At 53.3% G+C, this 20,263-nt stretch overlaps 1 protein-coding gene across 4 annotated transcripts in view; it reads right to left on the bottom strand.

Annotated features, from left to right (window-relative positions):
- Positions 1 to 20,263, bottom strand: part of CTBP1 (C-terminal binding protein 1) — a 372,880-nt gene that overhangs the window by 32,402 nt on the left and 320,215 nt on the right. The window lies entirely within an intron of this gene.

Below are 20,263 nucleotides of genomic sequence, written 5' to 3'. Positions count from 1 at the left end.
CGCCGCCGTGCCGAGCCGCGCCGCGCCAGCAGTCGCTCCACCGGGCGGGGACAGGCGGCGCGCGCGCGGGCGGGGCTTCCGGCCCAGCAGTCTCCTGTTTCCAGGCGCGAGCGCCGCGCAGCACGACGCGGGCGGCTGCAGGCCGCGCCCGCCCGCCCCGCCCGGGCAGGGAGGCTCTCCCGCCGGCCGCGCCTGCCCACACCTGCGTGCATCCGCACACGATCCTGCCCCGCACCCACCAGGCGCCCCCGCCCCGCCCCGCACCCGCGCGCACACACACATTCACAAGCACCTGCCCTGCAACCACCAGGCCCCACCTGCCCCCCCATAGATACACACACACACACCTGCCCTGCACCCGCATATGCACCTGCCACGCACACGCACCTGCGTGCAACCACCAGGCCCCACCTGTCCCGCACACACATACACATAAACGCACTTGACCTGCACCCGAACATGCACCTGCCATGCACCTGCCCTGCAACCACCAGGCCCCACCTGCCCCGTGCATGCGCACACACTCACCTGTCCTACACACGTACCTGCCTCACACCGGCACATCCACACAAGCACCCATCTACACACTTAACATGCACACACATTCGCCAGGTCCCATCTGCTCTACACCCACTGGGCCTTAACTGCCAGGCCGCACCTGCCCCACACCTCCCCCCCTCCCCCGCTCCCAGGCAGGGATCATTTAAATGTTCCTGGGCCACTGCTAGGAGACACTGCAGGTTGACACTGTTGTCAGTCGGCCTTGGGTCGCAGGAGGCCGCGGCCGGGATCCCAGAGTTTCTCTGGGCAAACCTGGCCTTATGCTTGGGTCCCCGGGACCCAGGAGGAGGTGCAGCCCTGGATGGGAGGCCCCAGGGATAGGCTCCTGATCCTGCAGAGAGCACAGTGGCCAGAAGTCAGCATCAAGAAGCCTCCGCAGGGATTTCCCTGAGCCCCGTGGTCCCTCAAAGGTGGGCAGATGTGGCTGAAGCAGGGTCCCCAGCGCCCCCCGCCCCCGTGAGCAACCTATGCTTAGTTCCAGAGAGGCACCAGCAGGAGGTTCCCCTAGGGTGGGAGCTAGCCAGGCCCCGAGGGTGAGATGATGGGGTGATGGAAAAGGGACTGAAGCCAGCCCTGGGAGACCCTGATCCTGGGAGCTGGAATGTTCTCAGGTGGCAGTGAAGATAGGCAACATAACTGTCCTCTTGGGTGAAAAAACAACAGTAACACACGACGGCCGTGTACCTGGCACTGAACTATCAGTAGAGCCCACTGCGACCCGGTGGACGACCCTGAAATCCTGTTATCCTGCTTTTGTTTTTAAAATTCAAAAATTGATGAGGAAGCACGGGTGGATTCAATCAAGGGTAACAGGGAACTGGGTATCTATTTGCAAAACAAATGCTTTTAAACCCTTACTTAGTACTCACCTATGGAAATACGTCCCAAATTGGATTAATTAGAACATAGGGGGGAAATGAGAAAACAGGGTGTAAGTGCACATTTAGCAAAGGTCTCCGAGAACTTTCCTAAATGCAGGCACAAAATGAGTCACAAGGAATAGATCAAAACTCCAGACCTGGGTGCATGTCTCACCCACACACCCCTCACTTTCTCGGGCAGCAGTTACTCATTTAACAGTGTCCAGGACCTGAGCCCCCGACAAGCCTGGACCAGCTCCTCTGGCTCCTCCTGTCCTGTACTAAGACCCATGGTGCCCTTGATGCCTACCCCCTCCACCTCAGTCTCACCCAGACCAGGGTCACCAGGGGCCCTAGAATGTAAATCCCCTGCTCCAATCCCTTTGTGGCTTCTCAGGAATCAGAGAGGAAATCCAAGCTTCTTATTCCAGAGAGCCCCAGGTCTGGGACACCTAACCTTCCTCTAATCTCCCTTCCATCCTCCAGCCAGGAGTCCCTCCCTGCCTACCATGTTCCAGCCACATGGCCCTTCTTCCCACCGGCCACTGGACCTTTGCACATGCTAGTTCTGCTGCCTTCCCCTGCTCCTCCCTCCTTACCCTCGTGCCTGGTATGGAAATTACCTTTCCGTCTGGACTTTCTCCCTGCTACACTGCCAACTCCCTGGAGGCAGGGGTTTCTGCCCCCGTACCCCCATGTATTTGAGGTAGGAACCTGCTCAATGGAGATGTGAGAAGAATCGGTGTACTCTTCTGAACATGCCCATGCCATGCATGCCTCCCCAGTCCTCAGGACTGGCCAAAGGCACCAAGGCCACAGGCTTCTGCCTCCGGAAGCCCGCCATCCTGATGCCCTCCACTCCCTGTCACCACTCTGTCCCCAACTTTGCACACGACGCTGAAGAACCTGAATTACCTTCCGAGAACTGGCCTGCACACAAGGGCCTGAGTTGGGCAGATGAGAAGGCCCAAGGGAAGCTCATTCCTGCCCCGGGTGTCTCCACCACAGCCCACAGGGTGGACCCTGACACTTAAGGCAGTATGCTGCCCACCTGCCTGGCCCAGGAAACTGTCCCCTCCAGGTGAAGCTGCCCCCTCCCAGGAGAACTCGCCACCCAGAATGACAAGATGGGAGGAGCCCCACCCCTTTGCTCCTCAGCAAGACCTGGTTTTGCATCCAAAGTACAATCTGGTAACTCAGTTCTGCCTTCTGTTGAAGCAAACCCAAACTTTGCTAACTGCAGAAGACAGCCCTGAGCCCAAGAAGACCAGCATACGTTTCTCCTTTGGGAAAGAGGCCAGGCCCACCCCTCCAGGCCACTGGGGATGTTGCCTTGCAGTCGGGCTCCCTTCCTTAAGGAGTTCAGAATATTTCTAATGCCAGAACTTAATATTTTACTTTTCTCTCCACAAACAATATAAGATCCTTTGTCTTTTAGTTATTCCGAGTACTCTGAATTGCGCAGATACCTGCTTAATTTATACAACAATAGTCAGTGTGGACATGAAGCAAAGCCAAAATCCATCAGCTGCTGGGGGACACTCACTCGGGGTTCACTAGTGGTTCATGAGGGCATGTCGTGGGTCCCCCGGAGCCCTGCCTCTCCTGCAGGCATTGAGAGGAGGCCTTAGGACCCAGCTTCTGGTGATTCTGACGGCTCTTGAGACATGAAGGCGTGCTCTCTGGCCACTTTGTGTCTTGGGGCTGCAAGAGAGGAGACCCTGGAGGCATCATGTGAGTGGGGTGGTGGACGGGGCAGGGGTGGAGCCCAGTGGGGGGAAGGGCAGCCCTGCAGAGATCTGGGAGAAGAACATTCCAGAAAGGGAGCAGCACACTCAAAGTCCTGCCGTGGGTAGAGGGTCGGAGGCTTGGGTTCTATTCCTGACTGTGGAAGGGGCGATGTGGGTGTGGGCACAGGCGGTCCTGATCACCACATCCTCCGCAGCTGGAGTCGGGCTGCAGTCTCGATGGGGACCACGAGGGCAGATGGGTCAGCCGGGGAGACATCAGCAGCTCCAGCCTGGACAGGCTGAGTGCGATAGGGCTGTCCAACAAACTGAGTGGGACTTTGGCCTCCCGCAGGTGGGACTACCTAGAAGCAGGCAATCCCGGGCCAGAATTAAAGGTTTTTCTGGTCCAGGTCCCCCACAATTTCATTTTGTAGCTGGAGCAGAACGCCAGGGAGTTCACAGGTGCATCTGAAAGTGAGAGAGAGGAAAGTGGCCTAGAGTTCTGGTACCTCCCTAGCGCCACTCTCCGCAGCACCCCTGCACAGGCCTTGCCACTGTCTTGTCATGGCTCCTATGTGGCCCCAGCCCCCAACCCACTGTCCCCAAGTGCTGCCTTCTGTTACTGTTACTAGATCTGCAATGATTTCCACCCAGAAGAGAAGCAGCCCAGCTTTGCGCAGGCCCTGCCTCTCTTCCCTCCACCTCCGCACCCGCCCCTTCTGGGCACGAGTGTTTGGGCCTGCTGGCCTGCTCCTGGGCCCAGGTCTGTCCTGGGCCTGCACATGGCAGGTACCCAGTGCCTGTTGCCCTTCAAAGGACGTGACTGTCCCTGGAGCTGCTGAGGAGTCCCCTCGGTGGGAAGCTGGGGTCCAGGGCTCTGGCCTGGTAGCACCAGCCTCAGCCCCGGTGGGACAACCTGGCATTGGGGGAAACCACGTCCACCAAGAGCCACTAACATGTGGATGATTCTTCATGGAGCTCTGTGTTCACGGCCTTGCATTCCACGTAAGTATTTGTGAGTCTCTTGTGGCCACGTGTGGAAGCAGAACCCCATTCAAAGCATTCACACTGGTTGTAACCGGGAAAATGGGGACATCTACTCTCACCGGCACTTCTCATTCTGGCACGGAGACTGGGGGGCAGCCACGTCTCACCCAGGGCCTGGGGTGCAACCCAAGGCTTTGTGTTCCTCGGCCGATAAAGCTGAAGCATCAGATCCTGTGTACCTGGAAATTCTGATGCGACAAAGCAGCACACAGGAAAAAACACTGGAATAACAGGGTCACCACCAGCTGCGCCAGAAACAGAAGTGGGCAAATCCCGCTGGGTCCGGGGGCTCCGTTGGTGAAGCATCTACCTTCTGCTCAGGTCATAATCCCAGGGTCCTGGGATCAGAGCCTGCTTCTCCCTCTGCCTCTGCCCCTCCCCTGCTTGTGCATGCACGCTCTCTCTCGCAAATAAATAAATAAAATCTTAAAAAAAAAAAAGTGGACAAATCCCTGCAGCATTTGTCCCACAGAGACTGAAACTGTTCCGCACACACATAAGTTCTGTAAGCCTCGGGTTTTCCGCCACGAGATGGGGAGGATATGAGCCTGCCTCTGCACAGGGTTGGGGAGGGCTGCAGGTGCCGGAGGCAGACCTGCCTTGCTGCTTCACTACTCCAAGTCCGGGTTTCCTCCATCATCAAGTGAGAACACAAGGTCACCTGCCTGGCAGGCTGGCTAGGCTCGATGAGACAAGTCCCAGCAGCTGAAGGCAGCCTCTTTCCCCAGCATGTTGGGCTGAGGAAGGCATGGAGGTCTTGCCCACAACAAGCCCCCTGCACCCAGCTCCTCCCCTGGTTTGCACAATAATGACCTTGGAGATTCAGGGAAAACGTGTCCCAGTCGCTTTGGAGCTGCTCCCAAGACAGGTCACATTGCTGAGTTTAGCAAAGACATGGAGCTTATGAGCCATTCACTGAGCTTTAGGTAAGAGAGGGTGTTATGGGTTGAATTGCATCCCCCTCAAATTCACACATTGGAGCCCCAGTATCTTAGAATGTGACCTTATTTAGAAATAGGGTCTTTGCACAGGATCAGGTTTAAATGAGGTCATTTGAGTGGGCCCTACTTCAATGACTGGGACAGAGACACAGAAAATGTCATGTGTAGGTAGACACATTGACAAGCTAAAGGCACCAGAGATCGCCAGCAGAGCCCCAGATGTGAGCGGAGAGGCAGGGAACAGACTCTTCACGGCGCCCCAGACGGGAACACCTTGCCAACAGCTTGATCTTGGACTTCTGGCCTCAAGAACTGAAAGACGGTAAGTTTCTGCTCTAATACGCCCCCCCCGGTCTGTGGTATGCGGGTTATGGTAGCCACAGAAGACTGACACAGAGGGGAATGGCACACATGCTGGAAACAAGACCAGAACATGACCCCGGAAGGGAAGCAGATGCAGCCTCCCACGTGTGGCATCCCCCGTGACGGTAACTCCAGACCCCGTCCCTGCAGAACTTGCAAGTACAGGGTGGAAACAGCAACCTTTCACGCTGCAGCTGAGCTCCCAAGGAAGTCGGGACTATTGTGAGGACCATGCAGGGCGGAGGCCCTGGAGACTCCCAGCACCCTCGTGAGGGAGGGGAGAGGCCTGCGGGGCCCACACAGGCAAGGGCTGGACAGCCGAGCCCTCCGGAGGAGCACGAACAGGAGACCTTGCCCGCAGGGCAACAGGAGGCTGTGTGCCTGGGCTGCTCGGACACAACTCTGTGGAGAACCTGTAACCAGGCCTGCAGCCTCACAGAGTCTAGGTCCTAAATTCTAGAGCTGCCACAGTCCAGGCCCCATCACCCCTGCCGCAGATAAACTAGCATACAAACCTGGGCCCAGGACAGGAGAAAGAAACGTATGATCGCCGTGGGGGAGAAGCTGTTGGTCCAGCTCCATATGATTCCTGCCAGTAAAAGATGAGCTCACAATCAGAAAGTACAAAACTCACCAAGAAAGAGCCACCACGGGGGGCAGCAGACGCGCAAACAGCAGGACCCCCAGCAAAGAACACGGGATAAGAGAGCATGAATTCCCACGGTTAACACGGTGAAAGGAACGAGAGGAGAGGTGAATGAATAGAGACAGGATTCCAAGGGAGGGAAGAATGGGCTGATTTGGAGCTTTTGGAGAGAGGAGTGGTAGTCACTAAAAGGACTCAATACGCGGGTTCAAACGCAGCTTGGACACAGCCCATCACCGCGCTTGCCAGAGGTGCCCACAATGCCCAGGACACAGTGCAGAGTGTGGGCGAGGGGACAGAATAGAAGGTGCAGAGCATCTGTAGGGACTCCCTTCGGAAAGATCACAAGAGATAATGACTGAGGGCTTCCCACACTTGCAAGATTTGAATCCTTACATCCAGGAATACTATGAGTCTTAAGCCAGAAAAAAACCCGAATCTACTTTCTACATGTGAGAATGAAATCGCAGAATACAAGAGACGTAAACTTTAAGAGGAAAAAACCCTCAGATTGCCTCAAAAGTAGTTATGATGACAGCAGACTTATCAACGATGATGATACAAATCTAACAATAATTATGTATCTGTTTTTTCAAAGTCTCAAGATGAAAGAACTATTAACTTGGGATTTTACACATAGAATTATCATCTATTGCGGTGCAAAAATTTACAGCAAAACTGTGCAGTTCAGAACAAAACACGTCCAGTACCTCCCAGCTTCTGCGGGTCAGAACCCAGGCCTGGCTTAGCTGGGTCCTCTGCCTGACAGGTTCTCACACGGCTGCGGTCCCGGTGCTGGCCGGGCGCTGTGACCTCATCTGAGAGCATGGCTGGGGACTCCTGCTTCCAGGCTCGCCCAGTGGTTCTCAGTCCCCCGGCTGTCAGGCGGAGGCACCTCGCCACCTGGCCTTGGGCGCCTCTCCCAGGCGGCAGATGGCCAGGAAGGCAGGAGGGAGTCTGCTAACAAGACGGAAGGCGCAATCGTATGTAACCTGATCGTGGACGTGAAACCCCTTTGCATGTCCTACTGGCTATGGGGCAGGTGTTGGTCCCCTGCGGGCGGGGCGGGGGGGGCTCGCACAAGGAGGCGGGGCGGGCAGTGGGCCCAAGCGCACAGTCAGACTACCATCCAGTGAGGGCTGAAACAAAGCCACCTTCAAACACACGCGACTCAGAGCTTACGGCCCCACATCTGCACGGAAGTCTCTCCTAGAGCTTCAGGGGGAGGTGAGTGGGACTGAGGGAGAAAGCATGTGGCAAGAAGCAACTGAGACTATGGACAGTGCCCCAACTGAGTGAGGAACAAAACAGTGGAGCTGAGGTAGTGAAGGTAAGATGCCAAGAAAGCCAAGCAGTGCCAGACCCTCGTGTCACTCAGGAGGAGGCTGGCATTCGGGGTCCATCCTTGCTCTTAAGTCAAGTCCTGGGTTTTAAAAGGGAAGTCAGCCAGTAACCCGACCCAGAGAGCTTCCGAGTCCGTGGTGGGTCTCGCAGGAGTCAGGAAAGGGGATAAAAAGGCAAAGATGAAGTCTGGTCAAGGGAAAACATAACATGGGGAAAAACTCAAACAAGACCCCAATCACCATAAAGTTCAATGGATTAAACCAGCCAGTGTTTTTTAAAAATCACTTATTGAATGCGATGGAGAACACGAAATGTAGCTGTGTCCTCATTTCAAGGATGCAGTTGAAGCAATAAGGAAAGAGATGTGTGAGGTAACTGGCCACCAGCAGAGACCTGTGATGGTGTTCTTGAGGCAGATGGAAGGTGCTGTAGGGCGAACAACGTGGGCCGGAGGGGAGAGGCTGCTGCAGATCAGGGAGACAGTTTGCCAGGGGAACTTGATAACGCTGAACTTGAATATACCAAACACGCAGCTTGAAAATCTATAACACGGACATTGGCCAAAGTCCAAGAACAAATGATCAGCTCCACAGTCGGAAGGAAGCCAAGATGTACATCTCTCATGACAGACGAGGCAGGTCTAGGATTAATAAGGTCACAAGAACTCAACACAATTACAAGCGAGATCCAGTAGACAAAAAACCCTGCACACCCAAATTAAAGAATTCCTCATTTTCAAGTACACGTGGGATGTTTACCAGCAAGGGACGCACTGCAAAGCCACCAGACTAAATCTCAACAAAATATCCGAGAATCTGTATCACACTGATCATGTTCTCTGACCACATGCAATGATAATAGGGCAAAGAAACAATCACCAAACATATGGAAATGTAAAACTGTAACATAATATTTGACTAATGGTTCAAGGAATGAATCAGAATGAGACCCGAAATCAGGTAGAACCCAACAACAAACAAACACCACGTGCAAAACTTTTTAGGATGCAGCCACACTGGACCTTGGGAGGGAGTTTCTATCCTGAAAGTTCATGCATAAGCGAGCAGGAAAGGTGGAAAAGCAGCTGTCTCATTGAAGATGCAAAGAAAAACAATTAAGACTAAAGAAGTGATTTGTGGGATTGAAAACTAGAAAGAAAAGCAAACATTAGGTAGGATGAACAAAACTCCAAACTGGCTCTTTGAAAAGACTGTGTGGTAGGACGCCTCTAAGACGGCCTCCAGTGGCCCCACCTCCTGGCGTTCACTAGCAGTGAAGTCCCTTCCCGAGCCAGGGCAAGGCTGGCTGGCCATTCCAGTGAGGAGGATACAGCAGAAGTGATGGGACGTCCCTGCCAAGACTAGGCTACAAGAAGGTTGTGACTTCTGTGCCCCCCAGGTCCCCCGCTTTGGGGAAAGCAGCTGCCGTGGGAAGATCTGATGTCTCCAGTCAACGGCCATGTGAGTGAGCTTGGAAGGGGATCCTCCCGGCTGAGCCCTCCCACGGCTGCAGCCCCAGCCAATGCTTTGCAGCCTGCAAGACCCTGAGAAAGAGCCACCAAATTAGGTTACCTGGTTCCTAACACACAGAAACCGTGAGAGAATACATGTTTGCTGTTTTCAGCCACTAAATTCTGACGCCATGTGTTGTGTAGGAACAGGTAGTCAACATAAATTAGAAGGGCCATAATGTGGCAAGACAGAAGAAGAAATGAGGAAAGAGCACATCCCTTAACAGTATTAGGAATGAACAAGGACACACAACAACAGATAGAACAGAGATCTGAAAGTCAAAAGAAAAGATTATAACCCATTTTTGTCAATAAATTAAAAGCTTAAATAAGATAAACAATATTCTATTAAAAACTAAACAAAATCACTCAGGGAAAAAATACAATACCCAAACAGCTCGACAACCACAAAGAAAATGAGTCGGTAGTTTATAGAAGTACCCCACCTAAAGAAACAGATGCAGATGGTTCAAAGAAAAATTCTATCATAAAGAATAGGTCATCCAAATCTTATAAAAAGTGTTTTAGATGATTAAGAAGTAGGAAAGCTACCCAAGTAATCTTGAGAGATCAAACCCAGATAGTGTTAAAATTGTAGACAAATCATATTTAGAAACAGAAATACAAAATTATAAAATAAAATATGAGCAAATCAAATCTATAAACATGCACAAAAATAATAATTATGCTAAATCAGGTTTATTCCAGGAATGTAAGAATGACTCACCATTAGAAAATATATGAACATTTAACACATTAGCAAATCAATGGAACCTTCCCACTGAATCATCACAACACATACAAGAAAAACTATTTGATAAAATCTAGTGCGCACTATTCTTTCATTGAGGTAAAATTGACGTAACATAAAATTTAACCATTTTAAAGTGTACAATTCAGTGGCTTCCAGTATACATTCACAGTGTCATGCAACCATCACTAGATAATTCTAGACAATTTCATCACCCCAAAAAGAACCCCCGTACCCATTTAGCTGCCACTCCCCATTTGCCCTCCCCTCAGACCCTGACAACCATTAATTTGCTTTCTGTCTCCAAGAACTTGCCTATACTGGACATTTCATATAAATTGAATCATATAATTTGTGGCTTTTGTGTCTGATTTCTTTTGCTTGATACAATGTTTTCAGGGTTCACCCGTGTTATAGCACTCCTCTTTATGGCTGAATAAAATGCCATTATATAGATATACATTTTGTTAGTCCATTCATCAGTTGATAGACATGGAGACACTCTTCTGGTTGCCCGTTGATTGGAGAGTCCAATCTACTTATATTTAGTGTAATTATTGAGAAGGACTTACTTCTGCCATTTTGCTACTTGTTTTCTATTTGTCTTACATCTTTTCCCCTTGGATCCCTCCATTTCTGCCTCATTTGCTTAGGTAGATATCTTCTGGTGTAACATTTTTATTTCCTTCCCATTTCTTTAACTATATGTATATTTGTTATTAGTGCCTGCCATGTGGCTTACAAGTAACATCTTAATTTATGATAATCTAGTCTGAATAAGCACAAACTTAGTTTCAAGAGTATACAAACTTTGCTCCTACATAGCTTCATTTCCCCTGTGTTACTTTTGTTACAAATCACATTTTTATACATTGCTTGCCCATCAACAGGTTAATAATTATTGTTTTATGTAGCTGTCTTTTAAAGTAACAGGAAATGAAAGAGGATTTAGAAACCAAAAGCATGATAATACTAGCTTTTACATGTATTGTTGTTCTTTCTTTTAGTTACTGTCTTTGAGTTACCGTCTAGTGTCCTTTCATTTCAACCTGAAGGATTCTCTTTAGTATTCTTGCATGGCAGGTCCCCTAGTGAGAGATTCTCTCAATTTTTGTATATCTGAGGATGTCTTAATTTCTTTTTTTTCTTAAAGATTTTATTTATTTATTTGACACACAGAGAGACAGAGCACAAGCAGGGGGAGCAGCAGAGGGAGGGGGAGAAGCAAGCTCCCCACTGAGCAGGGAGCCCGTTGCAGGACTCAATCCCAGGACCCTGGGATCATGACCTGAGCTGAAGGCAGATGCTTAATCGACTGAGCCACCCAGGCATCCCAGAATGTCTTAATTTCTACTTAAATTTGGAAGGATAGTTTTGCTGGATGTTGAATTCTTGATTGGCAGTTCTTTGTTCATCATTTTTCGTGCATCACCCCAATGCTCTCTGGTGCCCATGATCTCTGATGAGAAATCAGCTGTCATTCCTAGAGAAGCCCCCCCCCACCCCACCCCTTATAGATTCTCACGTTGTATTTGGTTTTCAGCAGTTTGATTATCACATGTCTTGGTGTGATTCCCTTTAAGGAGTTTTCATACTTGGAGTTTGTTAAGCTTCTTGGATGGATACATTCATAATTTTCATTGAATTTGGAAAGTTTTTGGTCATTATTTCTTAAAATATCCTTTCTACCCTGTTCTCTCCTCCCAGTATGCCTATGTTGGTTCACTTGGTGGTATTTCATAAGTCCCTTAGGCTCTGTTCATTTTTCTTTCTTCTTTTTTTCTTCTCAGATTGTCTAATGCCTATTGACCTATATTCCAGTTCACCCAGTCTTTCTTTTCTTTTCTTTTTTTAAAAGATTTTATTTATTTATTAGAGAGAGAGAGAGAGAAAGCACAAGCAGGGGGAGCAGCAGGCAGAGGGAGAAGCAGGCTCCTCGCTGAGCAGGGAGCCTGATGCAGGACTCGATTCCAGGACCCTGGGATCATGACCTGAGCCAAAGGCAGATGCTTAACCGACTGAGCCACCCAGGCGTCCCCACCCAGTCTTTCTATGTCTGCTTAAATCTTCTGTTGAAACACCTCTACTGAATTTTTTCATTTCAGTTATTGTACTTTTCAGCTCCAGAATTCCTATTTGGTTCCTTTTAATAATTTCTATATTTTTATTAATAGTCTCCATTTTGTTAGACAATGTTTCCATGGTTTCCATTGGTTATTTGTACATGGTTTCTTTAGCTCTTTGAGCATGTTTAATTCATTTATTTAAGGCCCTTGTATGATTAATCCAGTGTCTAGGCTTTTTCAGGGACAGTTTCTAAATATTTCTTTTTATTCTATGTGTGGACCACATGCTCTCATTTATTTGTATGCATCATAACCTTTACTGTTGCTGAAAACTGGACATTTTGAATATTATAGTGTGGCATCTTCAGAAATCAGATTCTCCTCCTTCCCTGGGATTTGTTACCACTTCTGACGGCTGCGGTTGTTTGTTTAGTACTTTTCTGAACTAATTTTGCGAAGTCTGCACTGTTGGTCACATGGCCACTGACGTCTTTGTTGAGCTAGCTTAGTGGTCAGTTAGTGGTTTGACAAAGACTTCTTTAAAAGTCTAGAACAGCAATACCCTCCCAAACCACAAAAGCTCCCAGTCTTTGCAGATGGGCCATGTGCGTGGATTGGGGCACACTTTCAACACTCATCCAAGCAGCTTAATACTCTGCCTTTGCCCTCACTGCCATTTGCATGGAGCCTGAAGGTCACCCAGGGATGAGAGATGAGGCCACTTGGGCTGTTCTAAGGATATGCCCAGGGAATGCGTGTGCAGCTCTAGATCCACAGGAGCTCCCACCCCAGCCTTTCCTCCCAAGCTTTTCAGTATGTCTGTTGTTTGCCCCCCAGGCAGCAGTGGCTAATACAATTGCCTTTAAAAGTTTTAACAGTAATCGCCCCCTCCCCCCGTAGCTACTTCTCCATCCTGGAGAGCTCCTAGTTGGGTGAAACAGAGGCAAGCCTTTTTTGCAACAGTCCTTCAGGGACTTCAGAACAAAGAAGGACAGTTCTTTGGACACAGGGCCCACTCTGCCCCCTCTGGCCCCAGGCACCCACACCTGGTTTTCGTGACGGCCAACCAAGCAAGGCGCGAGGGGCAGGCCAAGGGCAAAGCACAAATGCCCAGAGCCCTCAGACCACAATTGAGCTGCTTTTTCTCAATCAAGCATTAACCTGTTGCTATAAATCTTTGATCATTTTCCAGAGTTTCAATAAAGTTGATTCTGATATATTTTTTTTCCGCCAGTTTACTTGCTGGTTTTTGAAGATCCTTATTCCACCATTTTCACTGACATCACTGCCTAAAAAACATTTTTGATGAAACCCTGTCAGAAAACTCTAAGTAGGAGGAAAATTCCTTAACTTGATAAAGAATATCAGCCAAAAGTGGGCAGTAAGCATCATAAATAACGGTGTGGTGATGGTCACACAACGCTGTACACTTACAATGGCTAAAATGGTAATCTTACATTGTGTGCATTTTACTACACATATAACAATCTGAATCCAGTAGCCACTAAAAAAAAAAAGTAAAGCATCATAAGCACATACTGTCAGAAACGACGACGACGCTCCTGCCTTTGCCGCAACCTTGTGCTGGGTTTTTGCGCCAAAGCAGCCCAACATACCCTTACGACTGACTGTAGGGCGTATGGAAACCTACATGGAAAATTAGGGGTCTGCAGACTCAATATTAGCACCAATAAAATATCTTTAAAAATCAGAATATAAGACAGTAGAAACAATTAGGAAAAGTAATCTTTTTTTTTAATGTTTTATTTATTTATTCATGAGAGTCAGAGAGAGAGAGAGAGAAGCAGAGGCAGAGGGAGGAGCAGGCTTCCCGCTGAGCAGGGAGCCCGATGCGGGGCTCCATCCCAGGACCCTGGGATCATGACCTGAGCCGAAGGCAGATGCTTAACCATCTGAGCCACACAGGCGCCCCGGAAAAGTAATCTTTTGACAAGAGATACAGCAGGCAGGGCCTCTGTAATGACCTGTGTCTGGTTCTGCTCCTCTTTCCATCACACGCAGGAGTACAGTTCTACAGACCCCTTGCATTGGGGTCAGCCCAAGAGATCAGTCCAGGCCAGAGAACCGGGCAGGAGGCACTTGTCAGTCCTGAAGCAAAACACAGAACTGCTGGGGCAAAGCCCTCCAGTGCTCTCTTCCACCGAGTTAGTCAGGGGGCCACTCTCTTGTGGCCACCAGACTCCAGGTCCCCACCTCCTGTCCCCATGCTCATGCCCTGCGGAGTCCCCTCTGAGCATAAGTGGGACCTTGCAGTATGTTTTAACCAGTAGAACATGGAACCATAATGGGATGTCACTTCCACGATCATCATTTTGATGAGATTTTAATGCCCACCTAGCCAAACGACTGTCCCCCTTGCTGGCTTGGGGAGGATCCGCGTGGCAAGTTGCGGAGGGCGGCTTCCAGCTGATAGCCAGCAAGAAGCTGAGGCCCTCAGTCCCGCCACCGGCAAAGAGCGGAACACTGCCGTGGCCACTAAGCTTGGAAATGGATCCTTTGTGGGCTGGCCTCAGAGGAAAACCCAGCCAGGTCGATTCCTGACCCGCGGAAATGGTCGGAATCACGTGCCAAAATATGTGTTGTGTTAAGTCACTGGGTCTGTGGCCACGTGCCCCACAGTGTGTGCTGTGAGTCTGCAGGAGCAGGAGCAAGATTGGGCTTTGGTTTGGGGCCACTGCTGTTTGGGGCTTTGGTGACCACAGCAGAACCTGGCCTAACGATTACCATTTATCCCTGGAAAATGCCCTTCACAACATGAGCAACGCATGGGGCCCGTGAGGGGGTGGGGGAAGCAGGGAGCCGTTCCCACAGCTGGGGCGGGGGCAGCTGCCGGGACAGAGTGGAGGCTTGGGCCCTCGTCAGAGTATGAGGACCAGCCAGCCCAAGGGAACCCGGCAGGACCACCTCACCTCATGCCTGAGAGGGTCCTACGGGCCCAGCTCAGCCAGAGGTGCTCTGGGGCCACGGGCAGGTCGGGGAGGACAGAAAGGGGGACATCTGGTGCCCCTCCTCCGTCATTTGATGTCAGGTCTTGATCCACAAAGGGTCACTCGAGTCCAGCACAAATAGCCTGGCACCAGAAAGAAAACGGATGGAAGCTGGAGCCAAACCCCAAGGGCTGAAAACCCTAATGGTCACTTGCTCCCCCCCTCCTGCCTCCTCCCCACTCCCCCTGCGGCAGGTGTTTGGGGTGTAAGAACTCCCCAGCATCTGTCTCTGGAAACAATCTAGCCAACTCCCCAATGGGCTCTGCCTGCAGGGCGGAGGTCAAAGTGCAGCAAACCCCTGGGGGGCTGACGAACCACGAACGAACGGGGAAAGAGAACCATCACCACGGCAACAATTTACTGACTCCACCAGAGGACAAATCAAAACAGCTCAGCAGAGATATTTTGGGCAATCTATGAAAGGAAATCGGGCCGGGGCCGCCTCAGAGGACGGAAGGCTCCCCTTCTCAGAGCCGGCAGAGTCCGGGCGCTTGGGTGCTCAGCCTCTCACGGCACACCCCCCAAAAGTCCTCTCCCCACCGCACGCACCCAGGAATCCCTCTGACCCGCAAAAAGCAGCGTGCCCCCGGGGTCTGGATCCGAGGCCCCAGCCGGCTCAGGGTCTCCGCGGCCCAGGAGTCACAGAGAACAGAGTGGTATGACCAAGTCTGCAAATCGGAACCCAAGCCACAGAGCCGCAAAGTCCCGGCTGCCACGAAAGCTGACAGATTAGAAGGAGCACACCCCACAAGGGTGCGGGAAGGCGCTCCCTCACAGCCGTCCGTAACAGAAACTCGTCTCAGAAAAGCCCAGAATGACTCTGCAGTGGGTTCAACCATGTCCCCTGGGAGGACTTGTTCAGGTCCTAACTCCCAGAACGTGACCTTGCTCGGGTTGTTAGGATGAGCCCGAACCCGACAGGGAGGAGGGACATTTGGGCACAGACACGGGGGGTCGGCCACGCGACGGGGGAGGCAGAGAGAGGAGTGACGGGCCAAGCCCAGGACTGCCAGGCACCCTCCGCAACCCCAGCAGTTGGAAGGGGCCGGGGGGACCGTCCCCGGGAGACTTGGCGGAGCAGCTCCCTGGACACCTGGACCTCGGACTTCTGGCCTCCAGGACGGAGAGGTAAGTTTCTGTGGTTTGAAGCCAGCCCAGGGCTGATGCTTGGCTCCGGCGGCCACGGGGGAGCGAACGTGGATCGGGACCTCTTACTGGCGGTCATAACCTTCTTCCTTCATGTGGAGGGACTTCTCAGGAGCAAGCATCTCTTGCAGTACAAACATCCGAATGCCTGCCCTCCATCCTTCCCAGTTCACTCGTTTCTGCTTCTTCTGTTAACATAATGTGCCCACCGCTTGTCTCTTCACTCCTCTGCTTCCCTCGTCACTGGTCCCTCCCTGAGTGTGTGCCTCCAGTGCGTCCCACAGACGGTCACCAGCTTGGCCTGCGACAGATGTGGGACAGTGAATGCTTTCTTGCTTTTACAGTTGTTTGTACTTCTCTGTATTTCTTGGGTTGTTATCATAACATTGTACATTTTTATAAAAACAGTGCTGTTTTAGCAGACTTAAAGAACTTGAGTGGGGAGCGCCTGGGTGGCTCAGTCGGTTAAGCTGCTGCCTTCGGCTCAGGTCATGATCCCGGGGTCCTGGGATGGAGCACCGCATCGGGCTCCCTGCTCAGTGGGAAGCCTGCTTCTCCCTCTCCCTCTGCCTGCCTCTCTACCTACTTGTTTTGTCTCTCTCTGTCAAATAAATTAATAAAATCTTTAAAAAAAAAAAAAATTTGAGTGGGACCCTGGGAGGCTGCCGCGTGGAGCAGGGACCGGCAGAGGGTGGTCGGGCATTCGCGGGTAGGTGTTATTTTGTCACATTTCTTTGAGTCAAGAATCTTGACAGAAAACCACCTTTACCTGGTGTATTGGTTTCCTAGGTTTTCCGTGACAAGCCAGGGGCCTTCAGACAGCAGAAGTGGATTGTCTCACAGTTACGAGGACTGGAGCCTGAGACCGAGCTGTCCGCAGGGCGGCGCTCCCTCTGCGGACCAGGTGCTCCTGGGTGCGTCGGCCTCCAGCCTCTGCGTCCATCCCCACGCGGCCTCCTCTCCTCCTGTGGCTCATCTTCTTATAAGGACACGAGTCATGATGGACTAAGGGCCCGCCCTGCACCAGCGTGGCCCCATCTTAACTAATTACACCTGCCACGACCCCATCTCTGATTAAGGTCACTGTTTGAGATCCTGGGAGTCATAATGTCGACACGTCTTACTTTCTGTGGGACACAATCCAGTCCCCAACACCTGTTTTGGGGTCAGCTCGCCAGTCTCCCTCCAGAGCTCTCGGGCAGAGCTGGTGGAGAGGACAGGAGGCCCCTAGCGGGTGGGCACTGACCGGGCCCCTCGGGTCACCCTGCCACGGCAAGGGTCACGAAAGGGGATATGCTGCCGCCGCGGTGAGCTTCCTTGGGTGCTGAAGAGAGGGTGCCCCCAACGACCTTTGCTCACAGGCCCCTGCTGTGTTGTTATCGTTTAAAATCATTATTATGAAAATCAAAATCATTACCGTTAAAGTTTCAGATGGTTGTTTAAAAAAGCTTATTTTTAAAACCTTCCAATGAGTGATTCCTTTGCTCTCCACTGCTTTGTGCGGATTCCGTTCTCCCCTTCCCGCGTGCGCGCTTTCACGATCTTCCCAGAACGTGAGTATAAGCTCCTAGACTCTGTGCACGGGGGGAACTTTCGTCTCCGGTCTTGAAGGGTCCTTCGGCGGGCACAGAGCCCCAGCGGCTGCTTCCCTCAGCGCGGGAACCCTGCTCCCCCGTGCGCAGCGCTGCTGGGGAGAAGTCTGCCGCCAGCGCCCTTACTGCTCACTCGTGGGCCACGCAACCTAGACGTCCAGCCTTTTAGGTTGAATATGTAGCAACAATTCACTCATTAAAAAATGTTTTTGGGTGCCTGGCTGGCTGCGTCGGTTAGGCGTCTGACTCTTGATCCCAGCTCAGGTCACGATCTCAGGGTCGTGCGTTCAAGCCCCGCGTTGGGCCCCAGCGCCTCCTTAAAATGTACCTGTTTTTGGCATCTGCCGTAGGGATGTGCGCAGGTGCTGTGCATGTGGCCGTGAGCAGGACAGGCAAAGCCCTGCTCACGGACGTGACCTGCGTGCGCACGGGAGGCCAAGCCAGCTGCACGCGGTGACAGCTCCCACGGAGTACGACGCAGGGGAGGTGCCAGGAGGACACCCAGGCGACACAGGAGGGGTCCTCGAGGGGAGCCCTGAATGCACGAGCACGAGCCGCGCACAAGTGGACGGAGACCGGGGCGGGGGGGCTCCCGGCAGCCCGTTGTCGGTGGGATCTGTCCCTGCTCCCTCTGCTCTAGTTCCATTCGTCCTGCACAGTCAGGGGTCCTTTCTTCACCATGACAGCGGTGGGGGGAGGGGTGCGGCCAGCCCCGGTGGCCGCCGTGGCGCCCACGGCCCCACGCCCTGCCCGGACGACATCCTTGGGGCGCTCCGTCCTCCACGTGTCCTCATGCCACAGGACGGGGCAAGGGGAGCCCGGGCTTCCGTGTGTGTCCACGCCAGGGCCGCGATGGCTGGGGAGGCGGCCCACGCCAGGCAGGGGCAGAGCACCTCGCGGGCTCTTCGCGGGGCCTCCCCGCCGCTCCGGGAGCCGGGTCTCCCGGCGTCCCTGCTTTCTGGCTGCAGCAGGCACCGGTCTGTGGTTACGCAGCGGGAAGGGCTGGGCCCTCCGCGAGGCACGGCCCGCGCTGACGCAGGGGAGCGCGGACACGGGAAGGGGGGCGTCGTCGGACTGATGGCGGCCGGCGGGCGCAGGGCACCCTCGGGAAAGGACAGTGGCGTGCTGGGCGGGACTAGCCGGGGAGCCGACAGGGCCCGGGCCGGTTCGGGAACCGGGGAGAAGCCAGCGCAGCCGAGGACGAGGTTGCTGTGGAGGTATTCGGCCGGGGAGGCGAGGAGCCCAGCCTGGGCTTGGCAGCGGCGGATGCGGAGGCCCCTTCCCCGGGGTCTGTGCAGTGCGGGAGGGTCCCGGGATAGGGGGATCAGGGAATCTGCACAGAACAAAATGCCGAGAGAAAACGACGTCCCCTCCCGCGTAAAGGAGTCTGCGTTGCCCCTGCCCAGTTAGGGCTTCGTCTCCACCGTTCTGCTCATCGCCTTCCGGAGGCTTCCATCCTGGAGGTGCACCTGCGGGGGTCCGGCCGGCACGGGCGCCCTCCACCTCTGCACACAGGGGAGGGTGAGGGGGCTTCCCGAGCCTTCTTCGAGCACGGAAAGGATCCGCTAGGGTGATTCCAGCTCCAGGTAACAGAATCGCTGTTCGGGGCGCGTGCCCGCGGTTGCCCCGACGAGGGGTCCCTCCCGCCGGGAAGGGCAGGCTCTGCGCCGGGGGTCACGCGCCCAGGGCACAGGCCCAGGGCGACCACCGCGTCCCGCCAGCCGACGCCGGACTCTCCCGGACACACCGGCCCCGCGGCAGGGACCCATGCCCGGCCCGGGGCACGCACAGCCCCGCCCGCTCGGCCCCCAAGCCCCGCGTGCTGGGGACCTAAGAGCACAGCGCCAGCTACTTCTGCCAAACCGCGCGTCGCTGCGGACAAACCGGGACGAACGAGCAGGGCTGTCGGCCGAGCTGAGCAGAGGAGGAAGGGGGACAGGGAGGGCGCCCGAGGCACAAAGTCCACTCGGGTAAACTGAGAGCGGGAACTGCAGTAGCTTCTCATTGGCTGGGCTGTGACGGTCTCTCATTGGCCGGGCTGTGACTGTGTCTCATTGGCCGGGCTGTGAATGTCTCTCATTGGCCGGGCTGTGAATGTCTCTCATTGGCCGGGATATGACTGTTTCTCATTGGCCGGGCTGTGGCAATGTCCCATTGGCCGGGCTGTGGCAGTCTCCCGTTGGCAGGGCTGTGACTGTCTCCCGTTGGCCGGGCTGTGACAGTCTCCCGTTGGCCGGGCTGTGACTGTCTCTCGTTGGCCGGGCTGTGACTGTCTCTCGTTGGCCGGGCTGTGACTGTCCCTCGTTGGCCGGGCTGTGAATGTCTCTCGTTGGCCGGGCTGTGACTGTCCTTCATTGGCCGGGCTGTGACTGTCTCTTGTTGGCCGGGATATGAATGTCTCTCATTGGCCGGGATATGGCAGTCTCCCGTTGGCCGGGCTGTGACTGTCTCTCGTTGGCCGGGCTGTGACTGTCTCTCGTTGGCCGGGCTGTGACTGTCTCTCATTGGCCGGGCTGTGGCAGTCTCTCGTTGGCTGGGCTGTTCCTGGGGGCGGAGGAAACCTTCCTTTTCCTGCCGGGATGGTAGAGTGGTAGCTAAGGAAATATCCAGGTGCAAGGTGCCTGTCTTCCTGTTGGGTCTGCAGTTGACCGGGAGGGGTGGGGCCGGAGCCCCCCCATCTCCCCGCCTCCAGACTCCG

Source organism: Neomonachus schauinslandi, chromosome 2 (genome assembly GCF_002201575.2).
Source record: "Neomonachus schauinslandi chromosome 2, ASM220157v2, whole genome shotgun sequence".
In the NCBI taxonomy this organism is placed as follows: Eukaryota; Metazoa; Chordata; class Mammalia; order Carnivora; family Phocidae; genus Neomonachus; species Neomonachus schauinslandi.
This window is presented reverse-complemented; position numbering and strand designations above follow the sequence as displayed.